We start from the raw sequence: 14,348 nt of genomic DNA, 5'->3' as shown, positions 1-14,348 counted from the left end.
TCCAAAATAATTCGGTTTTCAGTGATATAAAACATTTGAAAACAGAAAATCTTCACATTTGAGAGGCTGGAAACAGCAAAGGTTCTGCATTTTTGCGTGATTAATGTTTTAAAAAATAATCCAATCATAATCAAAATGGCTGGCGATTGATTTTCTGCTGATCGATTAATCATTTATTTCCTAGCTTTTGTTTTTAATAAAGAAATCATCATTTAATGAGGATCCTGATGAAGACTTAAGAAGGACGCTGACTGTTTTATGTGCCATATGACTCAAAAGGCCCGTTTAAACCGAACAGGCAACATTTAACTGAGATAAGATAAGAGTGGCTTATTTACATTTCAGGCAAATTAGCTGCCACTCTCATCTCATCCTGAGTAGAAAAACCTTTTACATCGCAGGACAGGACAGTGACAAGAAACATTCAGAAGAAAGTGAGACAGAGGAGAAAATATCTGCAACGTCCGAAACTGCTGTGTGACTTTGAGCCACTGAACCAACAGTTTCTACCTGCTATATTCGTTTTGTGGCGTCCCATTTTAGAGTCGCACGTCAAAGTAGGACAGACGGCAGGACAGAGCAACTTTCAGACAACCTTGGCAGAATGACTAAGCTTTTAGCACAGAGAGAGAGAAAGAGAGACACAGAGAGAGAGAGAGAAAGAGAGACACAGAGAAAGAGATGAGAAGAGAGAGAGAGACGTGCAGGAAAACGAACAAAGAAATACAAATGAATGAGGCCGGGTATCATTTGACATGTTTTGATTAGGTCTGCAACTAAAGATTATTTTCATTATCTCTTAATCCGTTGATTATTTCAATTTGTCATTTGATCTTTAAAATGCCAGAAAATGGTGTAAAATGTTTCCTAAAGCTCAAGATGCAACCTAAAATACATCTCACAACCCAAAGGTACTCAGTTTACGCTCATAGAGAACTAAATACACCAGAAAATATTCACATTTTAGAAGCTGCAACAAGAGAATTGTAGCATTTTTCCTGAAAAAGTGACTCAAAACAATTAATCGATTATGAAAATAGTTGACGATTCAATTTCTAGTGATCGACTTATTGTTGCAGCTCTAGTTTTGATACTTGTGTCAATACCAGTGCCAATACTAAAATCATAGTTTTTTCAATAACTTACTCAAATATAACATTAGAATATAAACCCTTTTTTTGTTCATCTAACAGCCCAAATGAACTTCGCTGAAATAGATCAATACAGAAAATTGCAAAAATGACTGGATTCAGGAAATAGCTGATATCTGATCTGTAAACAAAACCTGATAAACCACCAGACGCTTTGATACTTGACAGTTTTGATCCTCTGTGCAACAATTCAAACACATTTTGGTGAAAAAGTATTGAGGTTTGATACCGAGCACAACACATGAACAAATGGGGGTAAGAAGAGAGAGAAAAAGAGAGAGAGAGCAGACTTCATTGGTGCTCCATCAAACTGAGAGTGCCACACCCAAGTCCTCTGGTCGCAGACTGCTTTGTTCTAGCTCTGGCCACTCTCTCTGTCACACACACACACACACGCACACACACACACACACTGCCAACAGCATATTGCAACAAAGCAGTGGCAGACAGTAGGTCACACGCTTGTCTTGCCTGTCTGCCGTGTTGTGCATGTATTCAAATTCCTCTCGCGTGTGTGTCATCTGCCAGCGCTCTTCGGCAGGGCGTCATTTGGCTTCGACTCCCAACCCGCAGCCAGTCCACGGTGACTGAAACCAGACGCTGCTCGCAGGCTAACTGACAGCACGGGCCGGTTCAACCTCATCCAGACGGCACAAATATGAGACAAGCACTTATTAAAGACAGTAATTCAGCTTTCAGGGAAGTGACATGAGCACTGAGTAACGCAGCCTCCCCGAGTCTGCAGGCACCCTGTCAGAAATGTTTAAGAACTGAACCACAGACACAAGTGAGATGTGACAATTTGGGCTGCCTCTGAACCCCAAAATGACACGGTGCTAATTGCAGAGGGGCGAGAGTTTTTCTTACTACTGATTTACCCTCTGAAGCATTTTTACAGGCAGACTCTGGCAGGCTTTAGGGGAGAGTGGCTGCCTGCGCTAGATCTGTCAATCTGAGAAACAGCTCCATCAATCTGCTGGAAACACAGTGAGAGAAACAATGCAAACGTCAGCATTAGCCGCAGACGGAGAGCTAATACTGACCACCTGAATTCACTGAAGCACTTTAAGTTGCACGTTCAACCGAGAGAGGCACAAGAAAGCTTTCGAGATAGTCTCTTACGGTTTTCCCTCAAATTTCTTGCACTTTTTTGCCAATTAAGATCAGAGCCAATGGACGAAATAGGAATTTTAGTGTTCTCAGTACATGTTAGCATCACATCCTCTAAACCTCCTGCTATTGTTTTCTGCGGGTTCCTCAGACAACGTCCAGCCATGTCAGTTGTGGTTTGGCTTCTGGTTGCGCTCAGCTGCTCAACTCATCTTCCAAACAATAAAAAATAGTCTCCTGAGTTAGTAAACAAAACGATTAATGTTATATTTTTATTGATGACTGCAGGGAAATTCCCTTTGCTTGCCACAGTCCACGGACTTCTGAGCATGGGGTCAGCTGTGGCTTTCAGGGATTCAGAGAACTGATCAAAGACACGTCAGCAGGGCAGATGACTGCTGGCTTAACGCTCGGACTGGGGGTCATGTGGATGGGCTCTCTGAACACTAAACCCCCCAGAAGTGGACAAGAAGAGGGAGATAAAGTAGCAAGACCCGTAGGGAAATTCCATTTTCATATGACCTGGGTCTTACTTTTGCCATTTTGGCCGACGTTACTTTCAATCATTGCACCGTTATCCTCACAAGATTCATTGCTGATATCTGCGAATGCGTCAACATTGCTGAAAAGAAGTTAGACTTGCCAAGAAATCCGAGCAAACAGGTTTTAATCAAACCAATTAGTCACATTTAATTCTAAAATCATTACCCAAACTATTCGTTGTCACAGACTGACTTCCTGGTTCAAAATGACTTGCCGTAGTTGCACGTGCACAGTTTTCTTGTGCAATGAGGGATTAGTTCAACATGTTGTGTGTGCTCACTCTCTATATACATCTAAATATAGTGGATAATCTTAGATAATCAATCTAAACATCTAACTGATTGTCTTTCTTGCCCTGACTTCTTTTTAGCAACGTTGCCCTGCTAGATGCAAAGTCCTAATCTTCAGGCAGGGCCCTACTGTTTGCTGGTTGATTTAAAAGGAATCCCTCAACATGTTTAAATGCCTTCACTCCTTCTCTTAAACATCCCAGTCTCTATCTCTCCATCTGTAACCAGCCAAGCAGGACGGAGGGGAGCGAGTCGATTCTGCTGGCTGCTCTTTGCCCCCCGGCGGTGCCAGAGGACTGATCCATGCCCTCACCAGCTGCTGCCTGTTGCAAGAAACACAATCTGACCAAGTGCTCCAATACTCTGTCAAAGTAACTTCAGCAACAACACTAACACACGTTTATTTGCATGAGGAGAAGATTCTTTTAAAAGGTGTTTATGCCTAAAGCAGTGACAGCCATAGCACGAGGTTAAATGAATAATACAAGGATGTGAGAAGCGATAATGGATGCAGAAATTCACCGAAGGCCCTGCTTTGAACAGCTGAAGGAATAACAAACAGCTGCACCCTGTTAAGAATCAAGCCATGTTGGAATTAAAAAGACGTCTGCTATCGTGCTAACAATCTGCGCCAGTGACACATATTGTGCTGCAGAGACGCCTTTGAAGGAGACTGTGGAAAAAGTGAAAGTGATTTTAATATCATCGGACAGCCGCACAAGAGCAAGCAGGCTGTCTTTTTCAGTTTTTGAGTGTTATTCTCTAAAGAATATGTAAAACCTTACAAGGGAAATGTGTTTATCAATTAACCTCGACTGTGGATGAAAGCTTTAAAAAAGGAGTAAACGTGTGTGGGTGAAGTTGTGTGTTATTCAGATTTTGGTCGATAAGACGGACTTCACTGTCTATCAGAACAACAACACTGTGACAAAACACTTTCAGTCTTCATGTCACATGAGTGTCACAAAGGTCAGGAGGTCACCAGGCCACCTCAGGAAAGCCCCCAGGAAGTGCACCGAGCTTTGAAACTAATTTGACATAGCGGCCAAACCGTGGAAATACAACTTCCGGGTCCACCTTAGGCCCAAAAAGCATTTTTCCCCCACACGCGATCATAGGAAAAGGAGCAGCTGTCAGCGTCACAACCCCTGTGAAATGACTCGTTTCACTATCAGAATTAGATTCATTCAGTCTGATTACATTTGCAAAGTCTAGAAGAGCCGCATGATCGAATTATTTTATCCCCATTCAAGTTAGCCGAGGACTAAACCGGAAGTTAGCCGGAAGTCTCTGGTGCACATGCTCAATCAGGAAGCGTGAGCAACATCCAGTTAATTTCTTTACAGCAGGAAGTGGCTTTTTTGGCTTCATGCGCCACTGAGCAACTCCAACGCTGTATCCAGCTCTCTTTATACTCCACGGCCTCAACTGGCAGCATAAACAGCAGCAGTGTATCAGCAGTATATTCAAGAGGTATGCAGGATCCTTTTCAGATGTTAAAATGCCTGATTTTATTTCAGTGCAGCTGTGTTTGTGTGTGTGTGTGTGTGTGTGTATTTGTCGGGAGCAAACTAAAGGACACGTCAAATCCCAGACAAGCTAGGATAATATGACCAGCTGTGGACAAAGTAAAGTGACTGGAGCTGAAACAATTAGTTGATTAATCGATCGACAGAATATTAACTATTTGATAATTGATTAATCTCTTAAGTTTTTTTTTAGCAAAAATGCCAAATAATTGGTGGTTTCAGGCTCTTTTCATGGGATTTGTTGACAATAAGAAAAATGTAGAATCAAAGAGCAAACGCTAAACAGCACAGTGACAAATACATCAGAGAACAGGAGCCAGTTTCTCTCCGCCGACTGGGGCCTCAATAGTCCAGAATGCAATGCAGCCACATGACTGGTTGTTTTTGAATGAGGGCTGAGTCTTTTTTATTTTTTTCTAAGCTGGAAAAAATTCTCACTCCACAATCATTACGGCTCACCCCAACGACACATAAAACCCGCAGCCCGATGCAACCAGATCATACTGTGCACGGTCTCTGGGAGATGTTTGAAAGGCATGCTGGGAAATTACTAACAATGACACAGGCTGAGGTAAAATGGGTACAGACGAAGAGTAAATAGTTATACTCCTAGTTTGCATTAAATATCAGTGATTAGTAATATAACAGTGTTTAAAGTTTCCTTTAAATTAATAAAAAAATGAAATAAAACTCAAACATGTTAAAAAAAAAGTGTGAGGGAGATGAATGTTGCTTTTCTAAAAGACCTCATTGCTCAACCAATCTTCCTTAAATGTTAACAAAACAGAATAATGCCTCAAAAAATCTGAATTAATCCATTAAAAAAAACATTACAGGGATTCAGGCAACTTTGATTTTTTGCAGGTTTTCTCTGACAAACACCAACGACAACAATAGAAACCTGACTACCTCTCTGTAGTATCTCCTCAAGTCCTCTTGCCTGCGCCGGGACAATGACAGATGCTATTTAAGATACCCCACACACCACTACCACCATTGTGTACGGCTCTATAAATACACCTGGTTAGAGATGCATATAGCAGCACGGTATGTGAAACATTTACCTCACCCTGGTATTGTCTTACAGGAAGCCTTGAGCGCTTGATTTGACCGCTCAGACAACGACACCGGGATCCAGTGGCAACCCGGCTTCCTACAATAAAACCACCGTCAGTTCAAGTGGTTGACAAAACAGAAAAATGCAGGTCAGTGGGCTTGTGGATTGACAGTAGATGAGCTCTTCAGCCCCTCCTTAAATCTGCTGATGAGCTTATCTCCATGATCCAATACAGACATCATCATCATCATCATCATCAGAGCTGATTGGATGTCAGTTAATATGAAAAAAAAAAGGTCAGCTGTGAGATCAAACAGGCCAGATGTTTTTCCCTCAAAGAAATAAAGAGGAGTTACGCCATATTAACTGTAAGTGTACAGTTTGACTTAAGAAACATCTTTATTTTACAGAGATAAATCAGTGATCTTTAGGTGTAAGTCATCATGTCATTATGTCCAAATCTTTCTGTCCAAGGCGTGCTATTTGAACTAAAGGTGCTTTCACATCAAAAATGTCTCGATCAGTTCAAACTAAAGCATTTGTTCAGGTGTGAAAGCTGTCAATCAAACTCTGGTGCGGACTAAACAACTGGACCGACACCGTCTATGTCTGGTGCGGTTCAAGCAAAGCAGGATTTTGTGATAGTAAATATGTCCTTTTCTGACCTACTGATCATCAACTGCGATGGAAACTATCTTAAAGGGAATTTGTTCAGAAAATGTTTGAAACTTAGCAATCCTTAACTATTCCTAAATAAAACTACTGTACAAAACGCCTCTTCTCCATTTTGTTTCTACCTTTTCATCATAAAATGGTGTTTTCAAACCTATAATTCATTCACTCTGGTCCGAATTAGTAAACTTGTTGTTCGTTCTCCGACTAGCCGCTAGCAACTGTTTATTTCACTCATCTGCATGCCAGCATGCTCAGCACACCTGGCTACAGGAGCTGTTTAGCTCAAAGATATAGTCGGTCAGATGGAGGTCAGATCACCACAAACGAACCGCTCCAGAATTAGTTTGTGACCAGACCAAGACTCCTTCCTATAAAAAGGTCTCTGTATGGTTGTTTTCGCACCAGAGTATGATTACTGTGTTTACGAATCGTACCAAGGGGGAAAACAAACCAGACTCCCAGTTCAACAGCACTAAAAAACACTGGATTCAAAACGCCCTAAAAGCCTACAAAGCATCATTTTGGTCCAAATAAACCAAACTGCAGATGTGAAAACAACATGAGAATCAAACTCTGATCTGCTGAGTCATCAATGCACCACATAAAATTTATGTGAAGATTCTTGAAAAGTAATATAACACACGTTTCTGTTTTTTGAATTGATAGCACTCCTTGAATATGAACACACACAAATCATTTGCACACCCTGTTAAGCCTTTAAATGCCTCTCTTTAAACCTCGATGGAGGCTCCATTCATCCGGGACATGAACTGAGTGGTTTCTCTTATTTTTAGATATGAGGTAGCGTTGAGTAGCTGTGTTCATAAATTGTGAATGAGCAGCTGATGGCAGACTTGTCACAAACTGTTTGGTCCAGTGGTTAACAACAGAAGAGATGGTTGGTGTTAACGCTAAAGAAAACGCCGACTCTGTAAGCATTGTAGTGTCTCTGACCAGCTTTGGAAAAAAAAAAAAGGGGATTAAAGGTTTTCGCTCTACATGAATTATTCAAATGAACATTATTGCTGTTTCAGCACCCTTAACCCAGTATGTGATTATTGTTGTGATGTTTAAATCGGCTGTGACTGGGCAGAAAAGAAAAATCACTATGGATACCGTTATTCTGCCATGACGTCTTCATCTGTCACTTGTTAAAAAACGAGGCATTTCTGAGCTGCTCCGCTGTGTTCACGGGTGCATTCGCTGGGCAGCTGGAGCTGTCAAAGCAATGTTTTCAGTCCTGCTCTCACAGGCTTTGCCACTTACATAATAACCTGAATGAAATGTTAATGTCAGCAAAGTTGACAACGCAATGAGGGACTTCTCCGACTGAAACAGCAGTATGGGGGGGGGGGGGGGGGGGGGAGTCAGCGCTGCCTGAAAAAAAATCAACTGAGCTCCGGCTGCAGATCACCTACAGAAAGCTGAGAAACACTCGTCTGATGCTTCCTGTTTTTAAAAAAATAATGTACCTGTAATGATTTTATCCTGAGAGTCGCATCACTGTGGTATTTCATGAAAAGTGCCAAAGGCCGTCAGAGGCTCGTCACATGCAGCCGCGGCTCCTCAAAGCTGTTGCTCAACACAGGCACTTCCACAGAGCTGGAGGAGGAGGAGGAGGAGGAGGAGGGCGGGTCACACCCCCCCCCCCCCCCCCCGGTAACTTCTCCTATTTGGGCTGGTGGACTTAGACCTTAGGGACTATGGTCTGGTCTAGGGCCATGCAGACCTGTTTTAACATGTCAACTGGCCTGAGAGAACTTCATTTCAGCTCTAACTGAAGGCTGACTGACAACAAACCCACTTTGTTGCTGCATATAAGCACTTAACTGAGTGATGGTGTCTAAATCAGATAAAAGACTTGGGTAAATCCACCTGAACTGACCATTTATGCTCAAATACTTGTTCTGTGTCTTTAACGAGGGCACCATTTCTCTCTGTTCTCAGCTCTATTTTGACATTCAGTGTCCTAAAACAAAATGTAACACATACTTAGCATTTGAATACTTAAAGGTGCAATATACAACATTCAGCCCCACTAGATGTCGCACTAGAGCACCAGCATCTCAGACCAAAACAAAATGTGCCTCGTTTACTCAATAAAAATGGAAAAAAAAGAAAGTAACATCTGAACACACTGCTCACAAAACTTAGCTCAAACTACGCAGTGCTGATGACATTTTAGTGTACTGTTTAGCTATAATTTGAGAAATTTTGTGACCTGGCCACCATGTTGAAAATGGCCACAGGAAGGACAGCGAGGGACTCACATGCGCTAACATGCACACGCGGCCGGACCGGCTATCAAAACAAAGAACAGAGAGGCTCGGATAACGACACACAGAGTTAGTGTGACTTCATTCTCTGCTCAGGTCGCCATTACTTCATTATATCTTTACATAGCAAATAGTTGTTTACTGACATCTAGTGGGGCTGAATGTTGTATATTGCACCTTTAAAGTTGATGCAGATTAACACCCCTTCATTTGCAGACCACAGTTGATATAAATCTTGACTAGGGCTGCAACTGACATGTTAATGATTTTCTCGATTAATTGTTTAGTCCTTAAAAAGGTCATAAAATAGTAGAAATGCCCAAATAAACAACTTCAAATTGCTGGTTTTGTCCGACCAACAGTCCAAAAATATAGAAGACTAATAACACCAGCAAATATTCACATTTGAGAAGCTGACACTAGTAAATCTTTGGCTTTTTCTCTTAAAATGGATTATCAAAGTTGTTGCCGATTGATTTTTGATCCATCAACTAATCAACTAATTGACTAATCTTTTCAGCTCTAGCAGTGAATCTCAGTCATGTATGCTCTAATGCTCTTATTCTGTGCTTTTAACCTCACCATCTCTTCTTCTACCGTTTTATTTTGTAGCTGCTCTTTCTCCACAAAACATTCAAATTTGTAAAGCAGTTTAGCTTACAACAGTTTGACAGTTGACTTGACTGTATATATAGAACATATTGTATGCTTTAAACTGGCAAGATTCAACTTAAATTATCTACGTCTCCATCTCCAGACTGCATTTTGTCTAAATCCTGACTAGATCTAGATATTTCCTCTCTTCTTTTTTCATGGATTTAGACCTTAAAATGTCATAAAACTGTAGAAATGCCCAAGCTGACATCTTCAAATTGCTTGCTTTGACCAACTAACTGTCCAAAACCCAAATATATTTAGTTTAATATCAGTTAATAGTAAAGTGAGTCAAATCAGTATCATAGAAAACTAATAAAACCACCAAATATTCACATCTGAGATGCTGAAACCAGCAGATCTTTGGCATTATTAATTAAAATTGTTTATCAAAATGGTTCAGGACACAACAGTTTTCTGTTCAAAAGCCTACATTCATAAAGCTGACATGACTGTACATTCAGTACCTTGTAAACTTAAAGCTGACATGGTCAACATCCTCGTCTACAGACTGCAGTTAATCTGAATCTTGAATGTAAAGACTTGGTATTTGCACACTTAATCACATGTTTAAAGGCATTTAGTGGGTTAATTCTCTTCTATGACTGGATAGTTAGTCAGTGGCTGTTTGTTGTGATCAACAGGATGTCAAAGTACCTTTTGTATACCAATACACAAAACACCAGAGCTGAACTAGGAGTGCACAGCAGCCGAACAGCCTTGTGTCCAGCTGTATAAAGCCTCAGTCATGGCCCATCAGGCAGCAGTATGATGTAAGCAGTCTTAAACGCCCCACACATGACGAAAAATATCACAACTGTCCGACACAGCTCAAATGTAACAGGGAGTAAATGACACAAAACACAAATCCGTTCAGAGCTCCAGCCTCCTCTGCGACAATGAACCCATCACCGCTCTGGAGGGATCGCCTCTACAGTATCCCGTCCATTTATTCATACCAGTGCGTCACGTTTATCGCTGCTGCACTGTGTCAGACTCACCACAGACACCGTTCGTGCCAAAACTGCAGCCCAGATGTGGCGTCCAGCATACACCAGGTTAACATCTGCAGCTGCACATATACGCATTATGTAAGAAAACAGCGTGACATTTATCCGAGGCGGCTGCAGCGGCGATAGAGGGGGTGAGGAGAGGAGGAGAGGAGAGGAGGAGGAGGAGGAGAGGAGGAGGAGGAGGAGGGGAGGACGGCCTGGGAGACTGGAGCCCTGGGTGCGTACAGGGCTGCTGGAGGGTATATGGACCATGTCTTTCAGGATTATACATGTTATATGCTCTGATGTTGGATATGAATGGGTAACAGCAGCCAGCAGCTGATGTTGGACAGTGGAGACAGGAGAGGTTTGACATTCCCCACTCCGCGCTGCACTGGTGCGTTTTACTGACAGCAAACCACGTATATAGTGTGTGAACTTGAAGGAGGAAAAAAAAAAGGGGGGGTACTTACCTCCTCCAGTGTGCCTTCAGCCCGGCTGCTCCGTAAAACCTCCCCGCTATAAACCCTGTTTCTGACGAGGAAGAGCAGGCAAGCCGTGCGTCTCCTTGTCCAAAAACTCAGGCTGATTTCACCGCAGGGAAACGCTGTCGTGCGTAACAGCACCAACACCACGTATCCCGCCGCTCAAACCTTCCCCCCCCAAAAAAATCTTCTGTAAATATGATCCCGTTTTTTTTTTGTTTGTTTGTTTGTTTCCCTTCTCTTTGTCGTAGTCCTGAGAGCTTCTGTTTTCAGTCCTCCCGTCACGTCGCCCTCCTCCCGCAGCTCTCCGCTCCTCTCTGATCTGCTCGGCTCTCTCTCTCTCCCTTTTTCTTCTCCTTTACAATCGCTGCAAGCCGTGCCGGGCGTGCACTCGCGCTGCGCGTCCACGTAAGCCCGTTGGGTGGGAGCTATATGTGTTTATGGATGGGTGGGATTTTGGGAATGACTCTACTAGAGAGAGAAACAACAAGTAATTGTTTTTCAAGAGAGTGATCTGGTTGCTCGGTTTGTATTTCATTTGGTTTGTGAGTGTGATTAACATGCAGGTTTTAATAACAGGCAGTGTCACTCAGCACATGACTGACATGAGGGCGGGGTGTGGCCAAAACTGTGGACACCCCCCCTCCAGCCACCCCACTCCCAACACACACACACACACACACACACACACACACACACAGATGCATGGATGAACCAGCAAATAAAATCACTTTAATATTCTGCTGATATTAAAGGATTTTAAGTGTATTTGTGAGGTTTACTGGTGAATTTAGTGACCTTATTACAGACCATAGCATTTCATCTCCTCTGTATAGTATTGTGTTTGTCGTGCTGAGATGTGTATGTCAGAAATATTTGCAATACTGCATGAAAATCCTTGTTTTTATAGGAATAATAGCAGCATCTCATTTAAAACGCTGATGCTTGAAATACCACAGAAATTAAAAATCTATCTCTATTTTAACTTATATTGCATGTTATTGGTTCGTTGATTGATTATTGCTCAGTGTGCCACCTAAATGATATAGAAAAGACCCATAGATGATGCACTAAGACCTATGAGATGAGAGGAAAGTGTATCGTATCTGGATGAACTTTCTTTTTATGTTTTATGCTATTTGGTGCATAATTTATTTGAAATTTTGCAGATAAATACTTGTAACTTGTAAGTTTGTACATATAATATTATGATCAATGCCTTAAATCTATAGTCTGTCTTTACTCTTTTTCAGTAAATCCTATTGAACATCTTGTGTTACTGCCTTAATGCCTTTTATGTTTTGTGTAAAGCACTTTGAATTGCCTTATTTTTTAAAGCTGCTATACAAAAACCTTTATTTGCAATTTTCCAGCTTCTCTATTGTGAATATTTGCTGCTTTTTTTCTGTTTTATATCATAGTGAATTTAATTTCTTTGAGTTTTGGACTGTTGGTTGAACAAAGCAAACAAATTGAAGATGTCAACGTAAATTTTTCTCCTTATATTCTAATATTTTAGAGATTAAATGATGAATTGATGAATCTAAAAACAATGACAGATTAATCAACAATGAAAATAATTGCTAACTGCAGCTGCAGTCGCTTCTTTATTCTACTCACTTGTTTTATTTGTTGCAAGTTTTTCTGCTTTGAAGCCAGATTTTAAATTTAAAAATCAAGTCAAGTTTCTCACTTATCCATCTTTATCTCTATACTGAAGTCAAGGAGTGAATTTTTTGTGATCAAGGCTCATTTCTGAACAGAATACTGCTGAGAAAAAAAAAACAACATCTTTTCAGTGCAACCATAACATAAACATGAAAAAAACTAGATAATGATGCTCATCTCATTCAGTCACAGGTCATTTTCTATTTGTGTGTTAAAACTAACTCATGATTAAAAACCTGATCCAAGACGTGAGTATTTAAGGTTGAGTTGTTTATTTTTGTTGTGGAAATTATAGCATATTATTATGACCTCATCATAAGAATGAGTAACAGGTTCTTTCCTCTTTGAGGCATATGTTGACAAAAAGCTCCAAGTGAGTCAATATTCCCCTCACACAACACACCTCCTTGTCAAAATGGATTTTTCAGTTGAAAGGTCAGTGTCGTTTCAGTTTTGTTAACACCGTGGGGGTGTTCAGTGAAATTCAACTCTTCTTAACCTAAATAGATATAACACACACACACACACACACAGGGAATCTTTGGTGAATCTAATTAGAGAAGATTTTACAGCAGGTTTTAAAAAAACGAAAAAAAACTGCTCCAGGGCTGCTTTACTCTCACCAGAGCCCATGACAGACAATACCTCTACTGGCAGGGGATTGACACTCTTTACCTTCGAGTGTGTGTGTGAGGGAAGAAACAGATCGCACACACACACCGCTGTGGCGGGTTTGAAAACATCCCACCTGTTTTTCACAGGATCAATTTCCAACCCGGTGACATATTTACCAGCCAGACATTTTGAAAAGGAAATCCTCCCTTCGGCCCTGAAAAGTTGGAATCCAACTCCGCGACGAGGGGCCCTCTCGGCGTGCACATTCAGGGCCAGCATCAGTGTCCAAAATGACAGGAGCTTCACATAAAATAACAGAGACAGTAGCTAAGGGCAGAGGGTGGGCTGATGGAAACAATAGACTGGAAAGGTTGAAACAGGGGGAGCATAGCCAGGAGGCCAACAGGACTCTTCTGTCAGCCAGAAAAATGAGATGGGATAAAAAAAAAAAAGGACAGTATTCTCAAAAACAGAGACAAAGGCAACAAAAGAGGCCTCTTGGTATTTTACCGAGTGTCACATTTGGACTTTTTTTAAAACTGTAAAATAAAAGGATGTGTGCAAAAATTGCTGATTTGTTGGTGAATCAATCCAATGCAGAAAAAAGATAATATTAAAGAAATAGTTTGACATTTTTGGAAGCAGTATTTGCTTTCTTGCTGAGAAAGAGACGAGAAGATTGATATCGCTCTAATGTGTGAAAGTGGTATCAAGCTTCTCATCTAACTCTCAGCAAGAAAGTGAATAAAAGCATTTCCCAAAATTTCAAACTATTCTTCTGAAGAGTCTTTTTGGCCTCATTGTACTGAACCAAAACGTTCAATATTAAAGGTTTACTTTGCAGGATTTTCCAAAAAACCCCCCAATACATACAGTCATACAAAAGTAATCCCTCGCAATCATCACTTATGACTCACTGGAAGTGTGTTGGTGTATTTATCTACAGACACTCTGCCAGTATTTTTTTTTATTATTTTACTGTGGAATGTTTATGGGCATCAACCTTTGGGCAGTGGGTGTGTAGCTCCCAGCTGATAACAGTGGGCAGGGTGTGAGGTCACGACTGGTAGCGTAGCAACCAGGTTACATCACTGAATATGAATAGGAATAGTATAACCATAAAAAACCCCTGGATTTGTTTGCGATTTGATGTAGAATTAAGATAAAGAAATAGTCTGACATTTTGGGAAATACGCTTATTAGAGAGAAATGAGCAAATTGATACCACTGTATGTCCAATATGATGTTAGCTTAGCTTAGCATAAAAACTGGAAACAGGGAACTTTATTTTTGTTTAAGCAGC

The 14,348-nt window shown here is 41.1% G+C and overlaps 1 protein-coding gene across 4 annotated transcripts in view; it reads right to left on the bottom strand.

Moving 5' to 3' along the window:
* LOC137183406 (unconventional myosin-IXAb-like) overlaps window positions 1–11,203 on the bottom strand; it is a 160,191-nt gene extending 148,988 nt beyond the window's left edge. For 3 of the 4 annotated variants that reach the window (XM_067590435.1, XM_067590437.1, XM_067590438.1), the window contains exon 1: window positions 10,751–11,203. The gene's annotated coding sequence lies outside the window, so the exon portion shown is untranslated. The remainder of the gene's footprint in view (window positions 1–10,750) is intronic. The other variant, XM_067590436.1, reaches the window with a different exon arrangement.
* Between the last annotated feature and the right edge of the window lie 3,145 nt (window positions 11,204–14,348).

Source organism: Thunnus thynnus, chromosome 5 (assembly GCF_963924715.1).
Source record: "Thunnus thynnus chromosome 5, fThuThy2.1, whole genome shotgun sequence".
In the NCBI taxonomy this organism is placed as follows: Eukaryota; Metazoa; Chordata; class Actinopteri; order Scombriformes; family Scombridae; genus Thunnus; species Thunnus thynnus.
Note: the sequence above shows the minus strand (reverse complement) of the source record. Positions and strands in the feature narration are given on the sequence as shown.